This window comes from Hyla sarda, chromosome 3, assembly GCF_029499605.1.
Source record: "Hyla sarda isolate aHylSar1 chromosome 3, aHylSar1.hap1, whole genome shotgun sequence".
Taxonomy (NCBI): domain Eukaryota; kingdom Metazoa; phylum Chordata; class Amphibia; order Anura; family Hylidae; genus Hyla; species Hyla sarda.
This window is the reverse complement of record NC_079191.1, coordinates 6462767-6478149: the sequence shown is the minus strand read 5'-3', so window position 1 is coordinate 6478149 and position 15383 is coordinate 6462767. Positions and strand designations below refer to the sequence as shown.

Below are 15383 nucleotides of genomic sequence, written 5' to 3'. Positions count from 1 at the left end.
TTTCTCCAGGATGGCCTTGACAAGGGTCTTAGCCCATCCACCTTAAAGGTTCAGGTCGCAGCACTCTCTGCCTTCCTAGGCAGGTCTCTATCACAAGAATCCCTGGTTAGAAGATTCCTCAAAGGGGCTGAAAGACTTAAACCTACAGTTCTCAGACCTATTCCCAGTTGGGATTTAACCACTGTTCTCAGGGGGTTATGCGCTCCCCCCTTTGAACCTCTGGAAGAAGTAGACTTTAGGTATTTATCCCTTAAAGTCACTTTTTTATTGGCCATAACCTCAGCCAAGAGAGTGGGTGAGCTTCAGGCCCTTTCGGCTTTCGAGCCTTACACTGTTTTTCTACAGGACAGAGTCCTGTTGAGGTTTTTACCTACCTTCCTTCCTAAGGTTCCGACTTTCTCCAATACCAACCAGGTCATTTCTCTTCCAGTTCTACTGCCTAATCCATCCTCTCCTGAAGAAGCGGTTGACCACACTCTGGACATCTCTAGAGCTCTCAGAGTCTATATCTCAAGAACTGGAGAATTCAGGAAGTCGGAACACCTCCTTGTTTCTTTTTCTGGAAAGAACAAGGGCTTGAAAGCCTCTAAACCTACCCTAAGTAGGTGGATTAAGGAGGCAATCCGAGAGACCTTCATAGTCCAGGAGCTAACTCCTCCTGCCTTTGTCACTGCCCATTCCACTAGGGCAGTCTCTACTTCCTTTGCTGAGAAAAGGTCTGTTCCTCTGGAACAGATTTGTGCTGCTGCTTCTTGGAGCACCCACAATACTTTTTTGAGTCATTACAGGGTTAATGCCAAACGATCGGAAGAGTTGGCCTTTGGGCAGTCAATCCTAAGTGCCACTCTGCCGTAGTCCCTCCCTATTTGTGTTGTTACTCGCTAAGTCCCCACTTGTGCTGCTGGTTAGGACGTAAGGGAAGCGTTAATTTTTAACGTAAATTTGTTTTCCCTTAGTCCTAACAGCAGCACACAAATTTCCCGCCTTAAACTTTTTTGTTACTTGTTATTAAGCGAGATGGCCTAGGGGAGGAGGCCTTTTATGGGGGGGCTAATTAATTTAAATTGCTTGGGCGGAATTAAAAATTCCACCGTCCTGCCAGCTTCACAGGGGCAGAACACCCCACTTGTGCTGCTGTTAGGACTAAGGGAAAACAAATTTACGTTAAAAATTAACGCTTCATCGTGCAATGGTCCGAAAGCCAAAAACATAGGGATGTTCCATGTTTCTGCTATCTATCGAACTGGGGACCTTGGGTGTGTGAGGCAAAGGTGATAAACACTACACCTCCAGAAACTTGCTCTTCATGGAACCTGCTAACAGTGCAAGATCCAAAATGACGAAAATGATAAAGTCAAATCGAACAGGTATGTCGCTTTGTCTAAAAAAATTAAGAGTCAGTCCCATATTTCTACCCGTGGACCTTCCGTTTGTTAGGTGAATGTGAACATTACAACACTATAGAAACTAGATGAAAGCTACCAGAACGGTGTAAGCAAACCACTCCTGCTTAAAAAAAGAAAGTTTCCTCATGCAATAGTCAAAAACATCTAAAACTTCTTGTTTCTGCCCGGTTTCGAACCAGGGACCTTTCGCGTGTGAGGCGAATGTGATAACCACTACACTACAGAAACCTGGCTGTTGAGCCACCAACCACCCACCCACCAACCACCCTCTTTCGCTTTCCACATTCAGTCATAAGAATTAAAAGCGAATGGATGAAAATAATGGAGTGAAAGTGAACAGATGTGGCCTTTGGTCTAAAAGCAAGAGGAAAGCCCATGTTTCTGCCCGGTTTCGAACCGGGGACCTTTCGCGTGTTAGGCAAACATGATAACCACTACACTACAGAAACCTGGCTGTTGAGCCACCAACCACCCACCTGCCCACCCTCTTTCGCTTTCCACATTCAGTCACAAGAATTAAAAGCGAATGGATGAAAATAATGGAGTGAAAGTGAACAGGTGTGGCCTTTGGTCTAAAAGCAAGAGGAATGCCCATGTTTCTGCCCGGTTTCGAACCGGGGACCTTTCGCGTGTTAGGCGAACATGATAACCACTACACTACAGAAACCTGGCTGTTGAGCCACCAACCACCCACCTGCCCACCCTCTTTTGCTTTCCACATTCAATAACAAGAATTAAAAGCGAATGGATGAAAATAATGGAGTGAAAGTGAACAGATGTGGCCTTTTGTCTAAAAGCAAGAAGAATGCCCATTTTTCTGGCCGGTTTCAAACCGGGGACCTTTCGCGTGTTAGGCGAACGTGATAACCACTACACTACAGAAACCTGGCTGTTGAGCCACCAACCACCCACCTGCCCACCCTCTTTCGCTTTCCAAATTCAGTCACAAGAATTAAAAGCGAATGGATGAAAATAATGGAGTGAAAGTGAACAGATGTGGCCTTTTGTCTAAAAGCAAGAAGAAAGCCCATGTTTCTGCCCGGTTTCGAACCGGGGACCTTTCGCGTGTTAGGCGAACGTGATAACCACTACACTACAGAAACCTGGCTGTTGAGCCAACAACCACCCACCTGCCCACCCTCTTTCGCTTTCCACATTCAGTCACAAGAATTAAAAGTGAATGGATGAAAATAATGGAGTGAAAGTGAACAGGTGTGGCCTTTGGTCTAAAAGCAAGAGGAAAGCCCATGTTTGTGCCCGGCTTCGAACCAGGGAACTTTCGCGTGTTAGGCGAACGTGATAACCACTACACTACAGAAACCAGATGAAAACTCGTATGGCCGTCGTTGCAAGCAAAGGATACCAAATTGACAAATGAAAACAAGGTTTCATCGTGCAATGGTCCGAAAGCCAAAAACATAGGGATGTTCCATGTTTCTGCTATCTATCGAACTGGGGACCTTGGGTGTGTGAGGCAAAGGTGATAAACACTACACCTCCAGAAACTTGCTCTTCATGGAACCTGCTAACAGTGCAAGATCCAAAATGACGAAAATGATAAAGTCAAATCGAACAGGTATGTCGCTTTGTCTAAAAAAATTAAGAGTCAGTCCCATATTTCTAACCGTGGACCTTCCGTTTGTTAGGTGAATGTGAACATTACAACACTATAGAAACTAGATGAAAGCTACCAGAACGGTGTAAGCAAACCACTCCTGCTTAAAAAAAGAAAGTTTCCTCATGCAATAGTCAAAAACATCTGAAACTCCTTGTTTCTGCCCGGTTTCGAACCAGGGACCTTTCGCGTGTGAGGCGAACGTGATAACCACTACACTACAGAAACCTGGCTGTTGAGCCACCAACTACCCACCTGCCCACCCTCTTTCGCTTTCCACATTCAGTCACAAGAATTAAAAGCGAATGGATGAAAATAATGGAGTGAAAGTGAACAGGTGTGGCCTTTGGTCTAAAAGCAAGAGGAAAGCCCATGTTTCTGCCCGGTTTCAAACAAGGGACCTTTCGCGTGTTAGGCGAACGTGATAACCACTACACTACAGAAACCAGATGAAAACTCGCATGGCCGTCGTTGCAAGCAAAGGATGCCAGATTGACAAATAAAAACAAGGTTACATCGTGCAATGGTCCGAAAGCCAAAAACATAGGGATGTTCCATGTTTCTGCTATCTATCGAACTGGGGACCTTGGGTGTGTGAGGCAAAGGTGATAAACACTACACCTCCAGAAACTTGCTCTTCATGGAACCTGCTAACAGTGCAAGATCCAAAATGATGAAAATGATAAAGTCAAATCGAACAGGTATGTCGCTTTGTCTAAAAAAATTAAGAGTCAGTCCCATATTTCTACCCGTGGACCTTCCGTTTGTTAGGTGAATGTGAACATTACAACACTATAGAAACTAGATGAAAGCTACCAGAACGGTGTAAGCAATCCACTCCTGCTTAAAAAAAGAAAGTTTCCTCATGCAATAGTCAAAAACATCTAAAACTTCTTGTTTCTGCCCGGTTTCGAACCAGGGACCTTTCGCGTGTGAGGCGAACATGATAACCACTACACTACAGAAACCTGGCTGTTGAGCCACCAACCACCCACCTGCCCACCCTCTTTCGCTTTCCACATTCAGTAACAAGAATTAAAAGCGAATGGATGAAAATAATGGAGTGAAAGTGAACAGATGTGGCCTTTTGTCTAAAATCAAGAAGAAAGCCCATGTTTCTGCCCGGTTTCGAACCGGGGACCTTTCGCGTGTGAGGCGAACGTGATAACCACTACACTACAGAAACCTGGCTGTTGAACCACCAACCACCCACCTGCCCACCCTTCTTCGCTTTCCACATTCAGTCAAGAATTAAAAGCGAATGGATGAAAATAATGGAGTGAAAGTGAAAAGATGTGGTCTTTTGTCTAAAAGCAAGAAGAAAGCCCATGTTTCTGCCCGGTTTCGAACCGGGGACCTTTCGCATGTTCGGCGAACGTGATAACCACTACACTACAGAAACCTGGCTGTTGAGCCACCAACCACCCACCTGACCACCCTCTTTCGCTTTCCACATTCAGTCACAAGAATTAAAAGCGAATGGATGAAAATAATGGAGTGAAAGTGAACAGATGTGGCCTTTGGTCTAAAAGCAAGAGGAAAGCCCATGTTTCTGCCCGGTTTCGAATCAGGGACCTTTCGCGTGTTAGGCGAACGTGATAGCCACTACACTACAGAAACCAGATGAAAACTCGCATGGCCGTCGTTGCAAGCAAAGGATGCCAGATTGACAAATAAAAACAAGGTTTCATCGTGCAATGGTCCGAAAGCCAAAAACATAGGGATGTTCCATGTTTCTGCTTTCTATCCAACTGGGGACCTTGGGTGTGTGAGGCAAAGGTGATAAACACTACACCTCCAGAAACTTGCTCTTCATGGAACCTGCTAACAGTGCAAGATCCAAAATGACGAAAATGATAAAGTCAAATCGAACAGGTATGTCGCTTTGTCTAAAAAAATTAAGAGTCAGTCCCATATTTCTACCCGTGGACCTTCCGTTTGTTAGGTGAATGTGAACATTACAACACTATAGAAACTAGATGAAAGCTACCAGAACGGTGTAAGCAAACCACTCCTGCTTAAAAAAAGAAAGTTTCCTCATGCAATAGTCAAAAACATCTGAAACTCCTTGTTTCTGCCCGGTTTCGAACCAGGGACCTTTCGCGTGTGAGGCGAACGTGATAACCACTACACTACAGAAACCTGGCTGTTGAGCCACCAACTACCCACCTGCCCACCCTCTTTCGCTTTCCACATTCAGTCACAAGAATTAAAAGCGAATGGATGAAAATAATGGAGTGAAAGTGAACAGGTGTGGCCTTTGGTCTAAAAGCAAGAGGAAAGCCTATGTTTCTGCCCGGTTTCAAACAAGGGACCTTTCGCGTGTTAGGCGAACGTGATAACCACTACACTACAGAAACCAGATGAAAACTCGCATGGCCGTCGTTGCAAGCAAAGGATGCCAGATTGACAAATAAAAACAAGGTTACATCGTGCAATGGTCCGAAAGCCAAAAACATAGGGATGTTCCATGTTTCTGCTATCTATCGAACTGGGGACCTTGGGTGTGTGAGGCAAAGGTGATAAACACTACACCTCCAGAAACTTGCTCTTCATGGAACCTGCTAACAGTGCAAGATCCAAAATGACGAAAATGATAAAGTCAAATCGAACAGGTATGTCGCTTTGTCTAAAAAAATTAAGAGTCAGTCCCATATTTCTACCCGTGGACCTTCCGTTTGTTAGGTGAATGTGAACATTACAACACTATAGAAACTAGATGAAAGCTACCAGAACGGTGTAAGCAAACCACTCCTGCTTAAAAAAAGAAAGTTTCCTCATGCAATAGTCAAAAACATCTTAAACTTCTTGTTTCTGCCCGGTTTCGAACCAGGGACCTTTCGCGTGTGAGGCGAATGTGATAACCACTACACTACAGAAACCTGGCTGTTGAGCCACCAACCACCCACCTGCCCACCCTCTTTCGCTTTCCACATTCAGTAACAAGAATTAAAAGCGAATGGATGAAAATAATGGAGTGAAAGTGAACAAATGTGGCCTTTTGTCTAAAATCAAGAAGAAAGCCCATGTTTCTGCCCGGTTTCGAACCGGGGACCTTTCGCATGTGAGGCGAACGTGATAACCACTACACTACAGAAACCTGGCTGTTGAACCACCAACCACCCACCCACCTGCCCACCCTTCTTCGCTTTCCACATTCAGTCAAGAATTAAAAGCGAATGGATGAAAATAATGGAGTGAAAGTGAAAAGATGTGGTCTTTTGTCTAAAAGCAAGAAGAAAGCCCATGTTTCTGCCCGGTTTCGAACCGGGGACCTTTCGCATGTTCGGCGAACGTGATAACCACTACACTACAGAAACCTGGCTGTTGAGCCACCAACCACCCACCTGCCCACCCTCTTTCGCTTTCCACATTCAGTCACAAGAATTAAAAGCGAATGGATGAAAATAATGGAGTGAAAGTGAACAGATGTGGCCTTTGGTCTAAAAGCAAGAGGAAAGCCTATGTTTCTACCCGGTTTCGAATCAGCGACCTTTCGCGTGTTAGGCGAACGTGATAGCCACTACACTACAGAAACCAGATGAAATCTCGCATGGCCGTCGTTGCAAGCAAAGGATGCCAGATTGACAAAAAAAAAACAAGGTTTCATCGTGCAATGGTCCGAAAGCCAAAAACATAGGGATGTTCCATGTTTCTCCTATCTATCCAACTGGGGACCTTGGGTGTGTGAGGCAAAGGTGATAAACACTACACCTCCAGAAACTTGCTCTTCATGGAACCTGCTAACAGTGCAAGATCCAAAATGACGAAAATGATAAAGTCAAATCGAACAGGTATGTCGCTTTGTCTAAAAAAATTAAGAGTCAGTCCCATATTTCTACCCGTGGACCTTCCGTTTGTTAGGTGAATGTGAACATTACAACACTATAGAAACTAGATGAAAGCTACCAGAACGGTGTAAGCAAACCACTCCTGCTTAAAAAAAGAAAGTTTCCTCATGCAATAGTCAAAAACGTCTGAAACTCCTTGTTTCTGCCCGGTTTCGAACCAGGGACCTTTCGCGTGTGAGGCGATCGTAATAACCACTACACTACAGAAACCTGGCTGTTGAGCCACCAACCACCCACCTGCCCACCCTCTTTCGCTTTCCACATTCAGTCACAAGAATTAAAAGCGAATGGATGAAAATAATGGAGTGAAAGTGAACAGGTGTGGCCTTTGGTCTAAAAGCAAGAGGAAAGCCCATGTTTCTGCCCGGTTTCAAACAAGGGACATTTCGCGTGTTAGGCGAACGTGATAACCACTACACTACAGAAACCAGATGAAAACGCGCATGGCCGTCGTTGCAAGCAAAGGATGCCAGATTGACAAATAAAAACAAGGTTTCATCGTGCAATGGTCCGAAAGCCAAAAACATAGGGTGCCCGGTTTCGAACCAGGGACCTTTCGCGTGTGAGGCGAACGTGATAACCACTACACTACAGAAACCTGGCTGTTGAGCCACCAACCACCCAACTGCCCACCCTCCTTTGCTTTCCACATTCAGTCAAGAATTAAATGCGAATGGATGAAAATAATGGAGTGAAAGTGAAAAGATGTGGTCTTTTGTCTAAAAGCAAGAAGAATGCCCATGTTTCTGCCCGGTTTCGAACCGGGGACCTTTCGCGTGTTAGGCGAACGTGATAACCACTACACTACACTACAATAGTCAAAAACAACTGAAACTCCTTGTTTCTGCCCGGTTTCGAACAAGGGACCTTTCGCATGTGAGGCAAACGTGATAACCACTACACTACAGAAACCTGGCTGTTGAGCCACCAACCACCCACCTGCCCACCCTCTTTCGCTTTCCACATTCAGTCACAAGAATTAAAAGCGAATAGATGAAAATAATGGAGTGAAAGTGAACAGGTGTGGCCTTTTGTCTAAAAGCAAGAAGAAAGCCCATGTTTCTGCCCGGTATCGAACCAGAGACCTTTCGCGTGTTAGGCGAACGTGATAACCACTACACTACAGAAACATGGCTGTTGAGCCACCAACCACCCACCTGCCCACCCTCTTTTGCTTTCCACATTCAGTAACAAGAATTAAAAGCGAATGGATGAAAATAATGGAGTGAAAGTGAACAGATGTGGCCTTTTGTCTAAAAGCAAGAAGAAAGCCCATGTTTCTGCCTGGTTTCGAACCGGGGACCTTTCGCGTGTTAGGCGAACGTGATAACCACTACACTACAGAAACCAGATGAAAACACGCATGGCCGTCGTTGCAAGCAAAGGATACCAGATTGACAAATGAAAACAAGGTTTCATCGTGCAATGGTCCGAAAGCCAAAAACATAGGGATGTTCCATGTTTCTGCTATCTATCGAAACTGGGGACCTTGGGTGTGTGAGGCAAAGATGATAAACACTACACCTCCAGAAACTTGCTCTTCATGGAACCTGCTAACAGTGCAAGATCCAAAATGACGAAAATGATAAAGTCAAATCGAACAGGTATGTCGCTTTGTCTAAAAAAATTAAGAGTCAGTCCCATATTTCTACCCGTGGACCTTCCGTTTGTTAGGTGAATGTGAACATTACAACACTATAGAAACTAGATGAAAGCTACCAGAACGGTGTAAGCAAACCACTCCTGCTTAAAAAAAGAAAGTTTCCTCATGCAATAGTCAGAAACATCTGAAACTCCTTGTTTCTGCCCGGTTTCGAACCAGGGACCTTTCGCGTGTGAGGCGAACGTGATAACCACTACACTACAGAAACCTGTCTGTTGAGCCACCAACCAACCACTACACTACAGAAACCTGGCTGTTGAGCCACCAACCACCCACCTGCCCACCCTCTTTCGCTTTCCACATTCAGTCACAAGAATTAAAAGCGAATGGATGAAAATAATGGAGTGAAAGTGAACAGGTGTGGCCTTTGGTCTAAAAGCAAGAGGAAAGCCCATGTTTCTGCCCGGTTTCAAACAAGGGACCTTTCGCGTGTTAGGCGAACGTGATAGCCACTACACTACAGAAACCAGATGAAAACTTGCATGGCCGTCGTTGCAAGCAAAGGATACCAGATTGACAAATGAAAACAAGGTTTCATCGTGCAATGGTCCGAAAGCCAAAAACATAGGGTGCCCGGTTTCGAACCAGGGACCTTTCGCGTGTGAGGCGAACGTGATAACCACTACACTACAGAAACCTGGCTGTTGAGCCACCAACCACCCAACTGCACACCCTCCTTTGCTTTCCACATTCAGTCAAGAATTAAAAGCGAATGGATGAAAATAATGGAGTGAAAGTGAAAAGATGTGGTCTTTTGTCTAAAAGCAAGAAGAATGCCCATGTTTCTGCCCGGTTTCGAACCGGGGACCTTTCGCGTGTTAGGCGAACGTGATAACCACTACACTACAGAAACCTGGCTGTTGAGCCACCAACCACCCACCTGCCCACCCTCTTTCGCTTTCCACATTCAGTCACAAGAATTAAAAGCGAATGGATGAAAATAATGGAGTGAAAGTGAACAGATGTGGCCTTTGGTCTAAAAGCAAGAAGAAAGCCCATGTTTCTGCCCGGTTTCGAATCAGGGACCTTTCGCGTGTTAGGCGAACGTGATAGCCACTACACTACAGAAACCAGATGAAAACTTGCATGGCCGTCGTTGCAAGCAAAGGATGCCAAATTGAAAAATAAAAACAAGGTTTCATCGTGCAATGGTCCGAAAGCCAAAAACATAGGGATGTTCCATGTTTCTGCTATCTATCGAACTGGGGACCTTGGGTGTGTGAGGCAAAGGTGATAAACACTACACCTCCAGAAACTTGCTCTTCATGGAACCTGCTAACAGTGCAAGATCCAAAATGACGAAAATGATAAAGTCAAATCGAACAGGTATGTCGCTTTGTCTAAAAAAATTAAGAGTCAGTCCCATATTTCTACCCGTGGACCTTCCGTTTGTTAGGTGAATGTGAACATTACAACACTATAGAAACTAAATGAAAGCTACCAGAACGGTGTAAGCAAACCACTCCTGCTTAAAAAAAGAAAGTTTCCTCATGCAATAGTCAAAAACAACTGAAACTCCTTGTTTCTGCCCGGTTTCGAACAAGGGACCTTTCGCATGTGAGGCGAACGTAATAACCACTACACTACAGAAACCTGGCTGTTGAGCCACCAACCACCCACCTGCCCACCCTCTTTCGCTTTCCACATTCAGTCACAAGAATTAAAAGCGAATAGATGAAAATAATGGAGTGAAAGTGAACAGGTGTGGCCTTTTGTCTAAAAGCAAGAAGAAAGCCCATGTTTCTGCCCGGTATCGAACCAGAGACCTTTCGCGTGTTAGGCGAACGTGATAACCACTACACTACAGAAACCTGGCTGTTGAGCCACCAACCACCCACCTGCCCACCCTCTTTTGCTTTCCACATTCAGTAACAAGAATTAAAAGCGAATGGATGAAAATAATGGAGTGAAAGTGAACAGATGTGGCCTTTTGTCTAAAAGCAAGTAGAAAGCCAATGTTTCTGCCCGGTTTCGAACCGGGGACTTTTTGCGTGTTAGGCGAACGTGATAACCACTACACTACAGAAACCTGGCTGTTGAGCCACCAACCACCCACCTGCCCACCCTCTTTCGCTTTCCACATTCAGTCACAAGAATTAAAAGTGAATGGATGAAAATAATGGAGTGAAAGTGAACAGGTGTGGCCTTTGGTCTAAAAGCAAGAGTAAAGCTTATGTTTGTGCCCGGTTTCGAACCGGGGACCTTTCTCGTGTTAGGCGAACGTGATAACCACTACACTACAGAAACCAGATGAAAACTCGCATGGCCGTCGTTGCAAGCAAAGGATACCAGATTGACAAATGAAAACAAGGTTTCATCGTGCAATGGTCCGAAAGCCAAAAACATAGGGATGTTCCATGTTTCTGCTATCTATCGAAACTGGGGACCTTGGGTGTGTGAGGCAAAGATGATAAACACTACACCTCCAGAAACTTGCTCTTCATGGAACCTGCTAACAGTGCAAGATCCAAAATGACGAAAATGATAAAGTCAAATCGAACAGGTATGTCGCTTTGTCTAAAAAAATTAAGAGTCAGTCCCATATTTCTACCCGTGGACCTTCCGTTTGTTAGGTGAATGTGAACATTACAACACTATAGAAACTAGATGAAAGCTACCAGAACGGTGTAAGCAAACCACTCCTGCTTAAAAAAAGAAAGTTTCCTCATGCAATAGTCAGAAACATCTGAAAATCCTTGTTTCTGCCCGGTTTCGAACCAGGGACCTTTCGCGTGTGAGGCGAACGTGATAACCACTACACTACAGAAACCTGTCTGTTGAGCCACCAACCACCCACCTGCCCACCCTCTTTCGCTTTCCACATTCAGTCACAAGAATTAAAAGCGAATGGATGAAAATAATGGAGTGAAAGTGAACAGGTGTGGCCTTTGGTCTAAAAGCAAGAGGAAAGCCCATGTTTCTGCCCGGTTTCAAACAAGGGACCTTTCGCGTGTTAGGCGAACGTGATAACCACTACACTACAGAAACCAGATGAAAACTCGCATGGCCGTCGTTGCAAGCAAAGGATGCCAGCTTGACAAATAAAAACAAGGTTTCATTGTGCAATGGTCCGAAAGCCAAAAACATAGGGATGTTCCATGTTTCTGCTTGCTATCGAACTGGGGACCTTGGGTGTGTGAGGCAAAGGTGATAAACACTACACCTCCAGAAACTTGCTCTTCATGGAACCTGCTAACAGTGCAAGATCCAAAATGACGAAAATGATAAAGTCAAATCGAACAGGTATGTCGCTTTGTCTAAATAAATTAAGAGTCAGTCCCATATTTCTACCCGTGGACCTTCCGTTTGTTAGGTGAATGTGATCATTACAACACTATAGAAACTAGATGAAAGCTACCAGAACGGTGTAAGCAAACCACTCCTGCTTAAAAAAAGAAAGTTTCCTCATGCAATAGTCAAAAACATCTGAAACTCCTTGTTTCTGCCTGGTTTCGAACCAGGGACCTTTCGCGTGTGAGGCGAACGTGATAACCACTACACTACAGAAACCTGGCTGTTGAGCCATCAACCACCCACCTGCCCACCCTCCTTTGCTTTCCACATTCAGTCAAGAATTAAAAGCGAATGGATGAAAATAATGGAGTGAAAGTGAAAAGATGTGGTCTTTTGTCTAAAAGCAAGAAGAAAGCCCATGTTTCTGCCTGGTTTCGAACCGGGGACCTTTCGCGTGCTAGGCGAACGTGATAACCACTACACTATAGAAACCTGGATGTTGAGCCACCAACCACCCACCTGCCCACCCTCTTTCGCTTTCCACATTCAGTCACAAGAATTAAAAGCGAATGGATGAAAATAATGGAGTGAAAGTGAACAGGTGTGGCCTTTGGTCTAAAAGCTAGAGGAAAGCCCATGTTTCTGCCCGGTTTCGAATCAGGGACCTTTCACGTGTTAGGCAAACGTGATAGCCACTACACTACAGAAACCAGACGAAAACTTGCATGGCCGTCGTTGCAAGCAAAGGATGCCAAATTGAAAAATAAAAACAAGGTTTCATCGTGCAATGGTCCGAAAGCCAAAAACATAGGGATGTTCCATGTTTCTGCTATCTATCGAACTGGGGACCTTGGGTGTGTGAGGCAAAGGTGATAAACACTACACCTCCAGAAACTTGCTCTTCATGGAACCTGCTAACAGTGCAAGATCCAAAATGACGAAAATGATAAAGTCAAATCGAACAGGTATGTCGCTTTGTCTAAAAAAAGTTAAGAGTCAGTCCCATATTTCTACCCGTGGACCTTCCGTTTGTTAGGTGAATGTGAACATTACAACACTATAGAAACTAGATGAAAGCTACCAGAACGGTGTAAGCAAACCACTCCTGCTTAAAAAAAGAAAGTTTCCTCATGCAATAGTCATAAACAACTGAAACTCCTTGTTTCTGCCCGGTTTCGAACAAGGGACCTTTCGCATGTGAGGCGAACGTGATAACCACTACACTACAGAAACCTGGCTGTTGAGCCACCAACCACCCACCTGCCCACCCTCTTTCGCTTTCCACATTCAGTCACAAGAATTAAAAGCGAATAGATGAAAATAATGGAGTGAAAGTGAACAGGTGTGGCCTTTTGTCTAAAAGCAAGAAGAAAGCCCATGTTTCTGCCCGGTATCGAACCAGAGACCTTTCTCGTGTTAGGCGAACGTGATAACCACTACACTACAGAAACATGGCTGTTGAGCCACCAACCACCCACCTGCCCATCCTCTTTTGCTTTCCACATTCAGTAACAAGAATTAAAAGCGAATGGATGAAAATAATGGAGTGAAAGTGAACAGATGTGGCCTTTTGTCTAAAAGCAAGAAGAAAGCCCATGTTTCTGCCCGGTTTCGAACCGGGGACCTTTCGCGTGTTAGGCGAACGTGATAACCACTACACTACAGAAACCTGGCTGTTGAGCCACCAACCACCCACCTGCCCACCCTCTTTCACTTTCCACATTCAGTCACAAGAATTAAAAGCGAATGGATGAAAATAATGGAGTGAAAGAGAACAGGTGTGGCCTTTGGTCTAAAAGCAAGAGGAAAGCCCATGTTTCTGCCTGGTTTCGAACCGGGGACCTTTCGCGTGTTAGGCGAACGTGATAACCACTACAATACAGAAACCTGGCTGTTGAGCCACCAACCACCCACCTGCCCACCCTCTTTTGCTTTCCACATTCAGTAACAAGAATTAAAAGCGAATGGATGAAAATAATGGAGTGAAAGTGAACAGGTGTGGCCTTTGGTCTAAAAGCAAGAGGAAAGCCCATGTTTCTGCCCGGTTTCAAACAAGGGACCTTTCGCGTGTTAGGCGAACGTGATAACCACTACACTACAGAAACCAGATGAAAACTCGCATGGCCGTCGTTGCAAGCAAAGGATGCCAGATTGACAAATAAAAACAAGGTTTCATCGTGCAATGGTCCGAAAGCCAAAAACATAGGGATGTTCCATGTTTCTGCTATCTATCGAACTGGGGACCTTGGGTGTGTGAGGCAAAGGTGATAAACACTACACCTCCAGAAACTTGCTCTTCATGGAACCTGCTAACAGTGCAAGATCCAAAATGACGAAAATGATAAAGTCAAATCGAACAGGTATGTCGCTTTGTCTAAAAAAATTAAGAGTCAGTCCCATATTTCTACCCGTAGACCTTCCGTTTGTTAGGTGAATGTGAACATTACAACACTATAGAAACTAGATGAAAGCTACCAGAACGGTGTAAGCAAACCACTCCTGCTTAAAAAAAGAAAGTTTCCTCATGCAATAGTCAAAAGCAACTGAAACTCCTTGTTTCTGCCCGGTTTCGAACCAGGGACCTTTCACGTGTGAGGCGAATGTGATAACCACTACACTACAGAAACCTGGCTGTTGAGCCACCAACCACCCACCTGCCCACCCTCTTTCACTTTCCACATTCAGTCACAAGAATTAAAAGCGAATGGATGAAAATAATGGAGTGAAAGTGAACAGGTGTGGCCTTTGGTCTAAAAGCAAGAAGAAAGCCAATGTTTCTGCCCGGTATCGAACCAGAGACCTTTCGCGTGTTAGGCGAACGTGATAACCACTACACTACAGAAACATGGCTGTTGAGCCACCAACCACCCACCTGCCCATCCTCTTTTGCTTTCCACATTCAGTAACAAGAATTAAAAGCGAATGGATGAAAATAATGGAGTGAAAGTGAACAGGTATGGCCTTTTGTCTAAAAGCAAGAAGAAAGCCCATGTTTCTGCCCGGTTTCGAACCGGGGACCTTGCGCGTGTTAGGCGAACGTGATAACCACTACACTGCAGAAACCTGGCTGTTGAGCCAACAACCACCCACCTGCCCACCCTCTTTCGCTTTCCACATTCAGTCACAAGAATTAAAAGTGAATGGATGAAAATAATGGAGTGAAAGTGAACAGGTATGGCCTTTGGTCTAAAAGCAAGAGGAAAGCCCATGTTTGTGCCCGGCTTCGAACCGGGGACCTTTCGCGTGTAAGGCGAACATGATAACCACTACACTACAGAAACCAGATGAAAACTCGTATGGCCGTCGTTGCAAGCAAAGGATACCAGATTGACAAATGAAAACAAGGTTTCATTGTGCAATGGTCCGAAAGCCAAAAACATAGGGATGTTCCATGTTTCTGCTATCTATCGAACTGGGGACCTTGGGTGTGTGAGGCAAAGGTGATAAACACTACACCTCCAGAAACTTGCTCTTCATGGAACCTGCTAACAGTGCAAGATCCAAAATGACGAAAATGATAAAGTCAAATCGAACAGGTATGTCGCTTTGTCTAAAAAAACTTAAGAGTCAGTCCCATATTTCTACCCGTGGACCTTCCGTTTGTTAGGTGAATG

At 44.8% G+C, this 15383-nt stretch overlaps 26 non-coding genes across 26 annotated transcripts; all 26 read right to left on the bottom strand.

Annotated features, from left to right (window-relative positions):
- Positions 1 to 1561: 1561 nt before the first annotated feature.
- TRNAV-CAC (transfer RNA valine (anticodon CAC)) lies at positions 1562 to 1634 on the bottom strand. Its single transcript has one exon. It is a non-coding gene; the product is annotated as a tRNA-Val (tRNA).
- Positions 1635 to 1782: 148 nt separating this feature from the next.
- Positions 1783 to 1855, bottom strand: TRNAV-AAC (transfer RNA valine (anticodon AAC)). The gene has a single exon. It is a non-coding gene; the product is annotated as a tRNA-Val (tRNA).
- A 145-nt stretch (positions 1856 to 2000) lies between these two features.
- TRNAV-AAC (transfer RNA valine (anticodon AAC)) lies at positions 2001 to 2073 on the bottom strand. The gene has a single exon. It is a non-coding gene; the product is annotated as a tRNA-Val (tRNA).
- A 363-nt stretch (positions 2074 to 2436) lies between these two features.
- Positions 2437 to 2509, bottom strand: TRNAV-AAC (transfer RNA valine (anticodon AAC)). Its single transcript has one exon. It is a non-coding gene; the product is annotated as a tRNA-Val (tRNA).
- A 667-nt stretch (positions 2510 to 3176) lies between these two features.
- Positions 3177 to 3249, bottom strand: TRNAV-CAC (transfer RNA valine (anticodon CAC)). The gene has a single exon. It is a non-coding gene; the product is annotated as a tRNA-Val (tRNA).
- Positions 3250 to 3916: 667 nt separating this feature from the next.
- On the bottom strand, positions 3917 to 3989 carry TRNAV-CAC (transfer RNA valine (anticodon CAC)). The gene has a single exon. It is a non-coding gene; the product is annotated as a tRNA-Val (tRNA).
- Positions 3990 to 4134: 145 nt separating this feature from the next.
- TRNAV-CAC (transfer RNA valine (anticodon CAC)) lies at positions 4135 to 4207 on the bottom strand. The gene has a single exon. It is a non-coding gene; the product is annotated as a tRNA-Val (tRNA).
- Positions 4208 to 4350: 143 nt separating this feature from the next.
- Positions 4351 to 4423, bottom strand: TRNAV-AAC (transfer RNA valine (anticodon AAC)). Its single transcript has one exon. It is a non-coding gene; the product is annotated as a tRNA-Val (tRNA).
- Positions 4424 to 5090: 667 nt separating this feature from the next.
- Positions 5091 to 5163, bottom strand: TRNAV-CAC (transfer RNA valine (anticodon CAC)). The gene has a single exon. It is a non-coding gene; the product is annotated as a tRNA-Val (tRNA).
- A 667-nt stretch (positions 5164 to 5830) lies between these two features.
- On the bottom strand, positions 5831 to 5903 carry TRNAV-CAC (transfer RNA valine (anticodon CAC)). The gene has a single exon. It is a non-coding gene; the product is annotated as a tRNA-Val (tRNA).
- Positions 5904 to 6048: 145 nt separating this feature from the next.
- On the bottom strand, positions 6049 to 6121 carry TRNAV-CAC (transfer RNA valine (anticodon CAC)). Its single transcript has one exon. It is a non-coding gene; the product is annotated as a tRNA-Val (tRNA).
- A 147-nt stretch (positions 6122 to 6268) lies between these two features.
- TRNAV-AAC (transfer RNA valine (anticodon AAC)) lies at positions 6269 to 6341 on the bottom strand. Its single transcript has one exon. It is a non-coding gene; the product is annotated as a tRNA-Val (tRNA).
- A 1370-nt stretch (positions 6342 to 7711) lies between these two features.
- Positions 7712 to 7784, bottom strand: TRNAV-CAC (transfer RNA valine (anticodon CAC)). Its single transcript has one exon. It is a non-coding gene; the product is annotated as a tRNA-Val (tRNA).
- Positions 7785 to 7929: 145 nt separating this feature from the next.
- TRNAV-AAC (transfer RNA valine (anticodon AAC)) lies at positions 7930 to 8002 on the bottom strand. Its single transcript has one exon. It is a non-coding gene; the product is annotated as a tRNA-Val (tRNA).
- A 145-nt stretch (positions 8003 to 8147) lies between these two features.
- TRNAV-AAC (transfer RNA valine (anticodon AAC)) lies at positions 8148 to 8220 on the bottom strand. Its single transcript has one exon. It is a non-coding gene; the product is annotated as a tRNA-Val (tRNA).
- A 450-nt stretch (positions 8221 to 8670) lies between these two features.
- On the bottom strand, positions 8671 to 8743 carry TRNAV-CAC (transfer RNA valine (anticodon CAC)). Its single transcript has one exon. It is a non-coding gene; the product is annotated as a tRNA-Val (tRNA).
- Positions 8744 to 9315: 572 nt separating this feature from the next.
- TRNAV-AAC (transfer RNA valine (anticodon AAC)) lies at positions 9316 to 9388 on the bottom strand. Its single transcript has one exon. It is a non-coding gene; the product is annotated as a tRNA-Val (tRNA).
- An 885-nt stretch (positions 9389 to 10273) lies between these two features.
- Positions 10274 to 10346, bottom strand: TRNAV-AAC (transfer RNA valine (anticodon AAC)). Its single transcript has one exon. It is a non-coding gene; the product is annotated as a tRNA-Val (tRNA).
- Positions 10347 to 11232: 886 nt separating this feature from the next.
- Positions 11233 to 11305, bottom strand: TRNAV-CAC (transfer RNA valine (anticodon CAC)). The gene has a single exon. It is a non-coding gene; the product is annotated as a tRNA-Val (tRNA).
- A 667-nt stretch (positions 11306 to 11972) lies between these two features.
- Positions 11973 to 12045, bottom strand: TRNAV-CAC (transfer RNA valine (anticodon CAC)). The gene has a single exon. It is a non-coding gene; the product is annotated as a tRNA-Val (tRNA).
- A 143-nt stretch (positions 12046 to 12188) lies between these two features.
- Positions 12189 to 12261, bottom strand: TRNAA-AGC (transfer RNA alanine (anticodon AGC)). The gene has a single exon. It is a non-coding gene; the product is annotated as a tRNA-Ala (tRNA).
- A 668-nt stretch (positions 12262 to 12929) lies between these two features.
- TRNAV-CAC (transfer RNA valine (anticodon CAC)) lies at positions 12930 to 13002 on the bottom strand. The gene has a single exon. It is a non-coding gene; the product is annotated as a tRNA-Val (tRNA).
- Positions 13003 to 13365: 363 nt separating this feature from the next.
- Positions 13366 to 13438, bottom strand: TRNAV-AAC (transfer RNA valine (anticodon AAC)). Its single transcript has one exon. It is a non-coding gene; the product is annotated as a tRNA-Val (tRNA).
- Positions 13439 to 14323: 885 nt separating this feature from the next.
- Positions 14324 to 14396, bottom strand: TRNAV-CAC (transfer RNA valine (anticodon CAC)). Its single transcript has one exon. It is a non-coding gene; the product is annotated as a tRNA-Val (tRNA).
- A 145-nt stretch (positions 14397 to 14541) lies between these two features.
- TRNAV-AAC (transfer RNA valine (anticodon AAC)) lies at positions 14542 to 14614 on the bottom strand. The gene has a single exon. It is a non-coding gene; the product is annotated as a tRNA-Val (tRNA).
- A 363-nt stretch (positions 14615 to 14977) lies between these two features.
- On the bottom strand, positions 14978 to 15050 carry TRNAV-UAC (transfer RNA valine (anticodon UAC)). Its single transcript has one exon. It is a non-coding gene; the product is annotated as a tRNA-Val (tRNA).
- Positions 15051 to 15383: the final 333 nt, after the last annotated feature.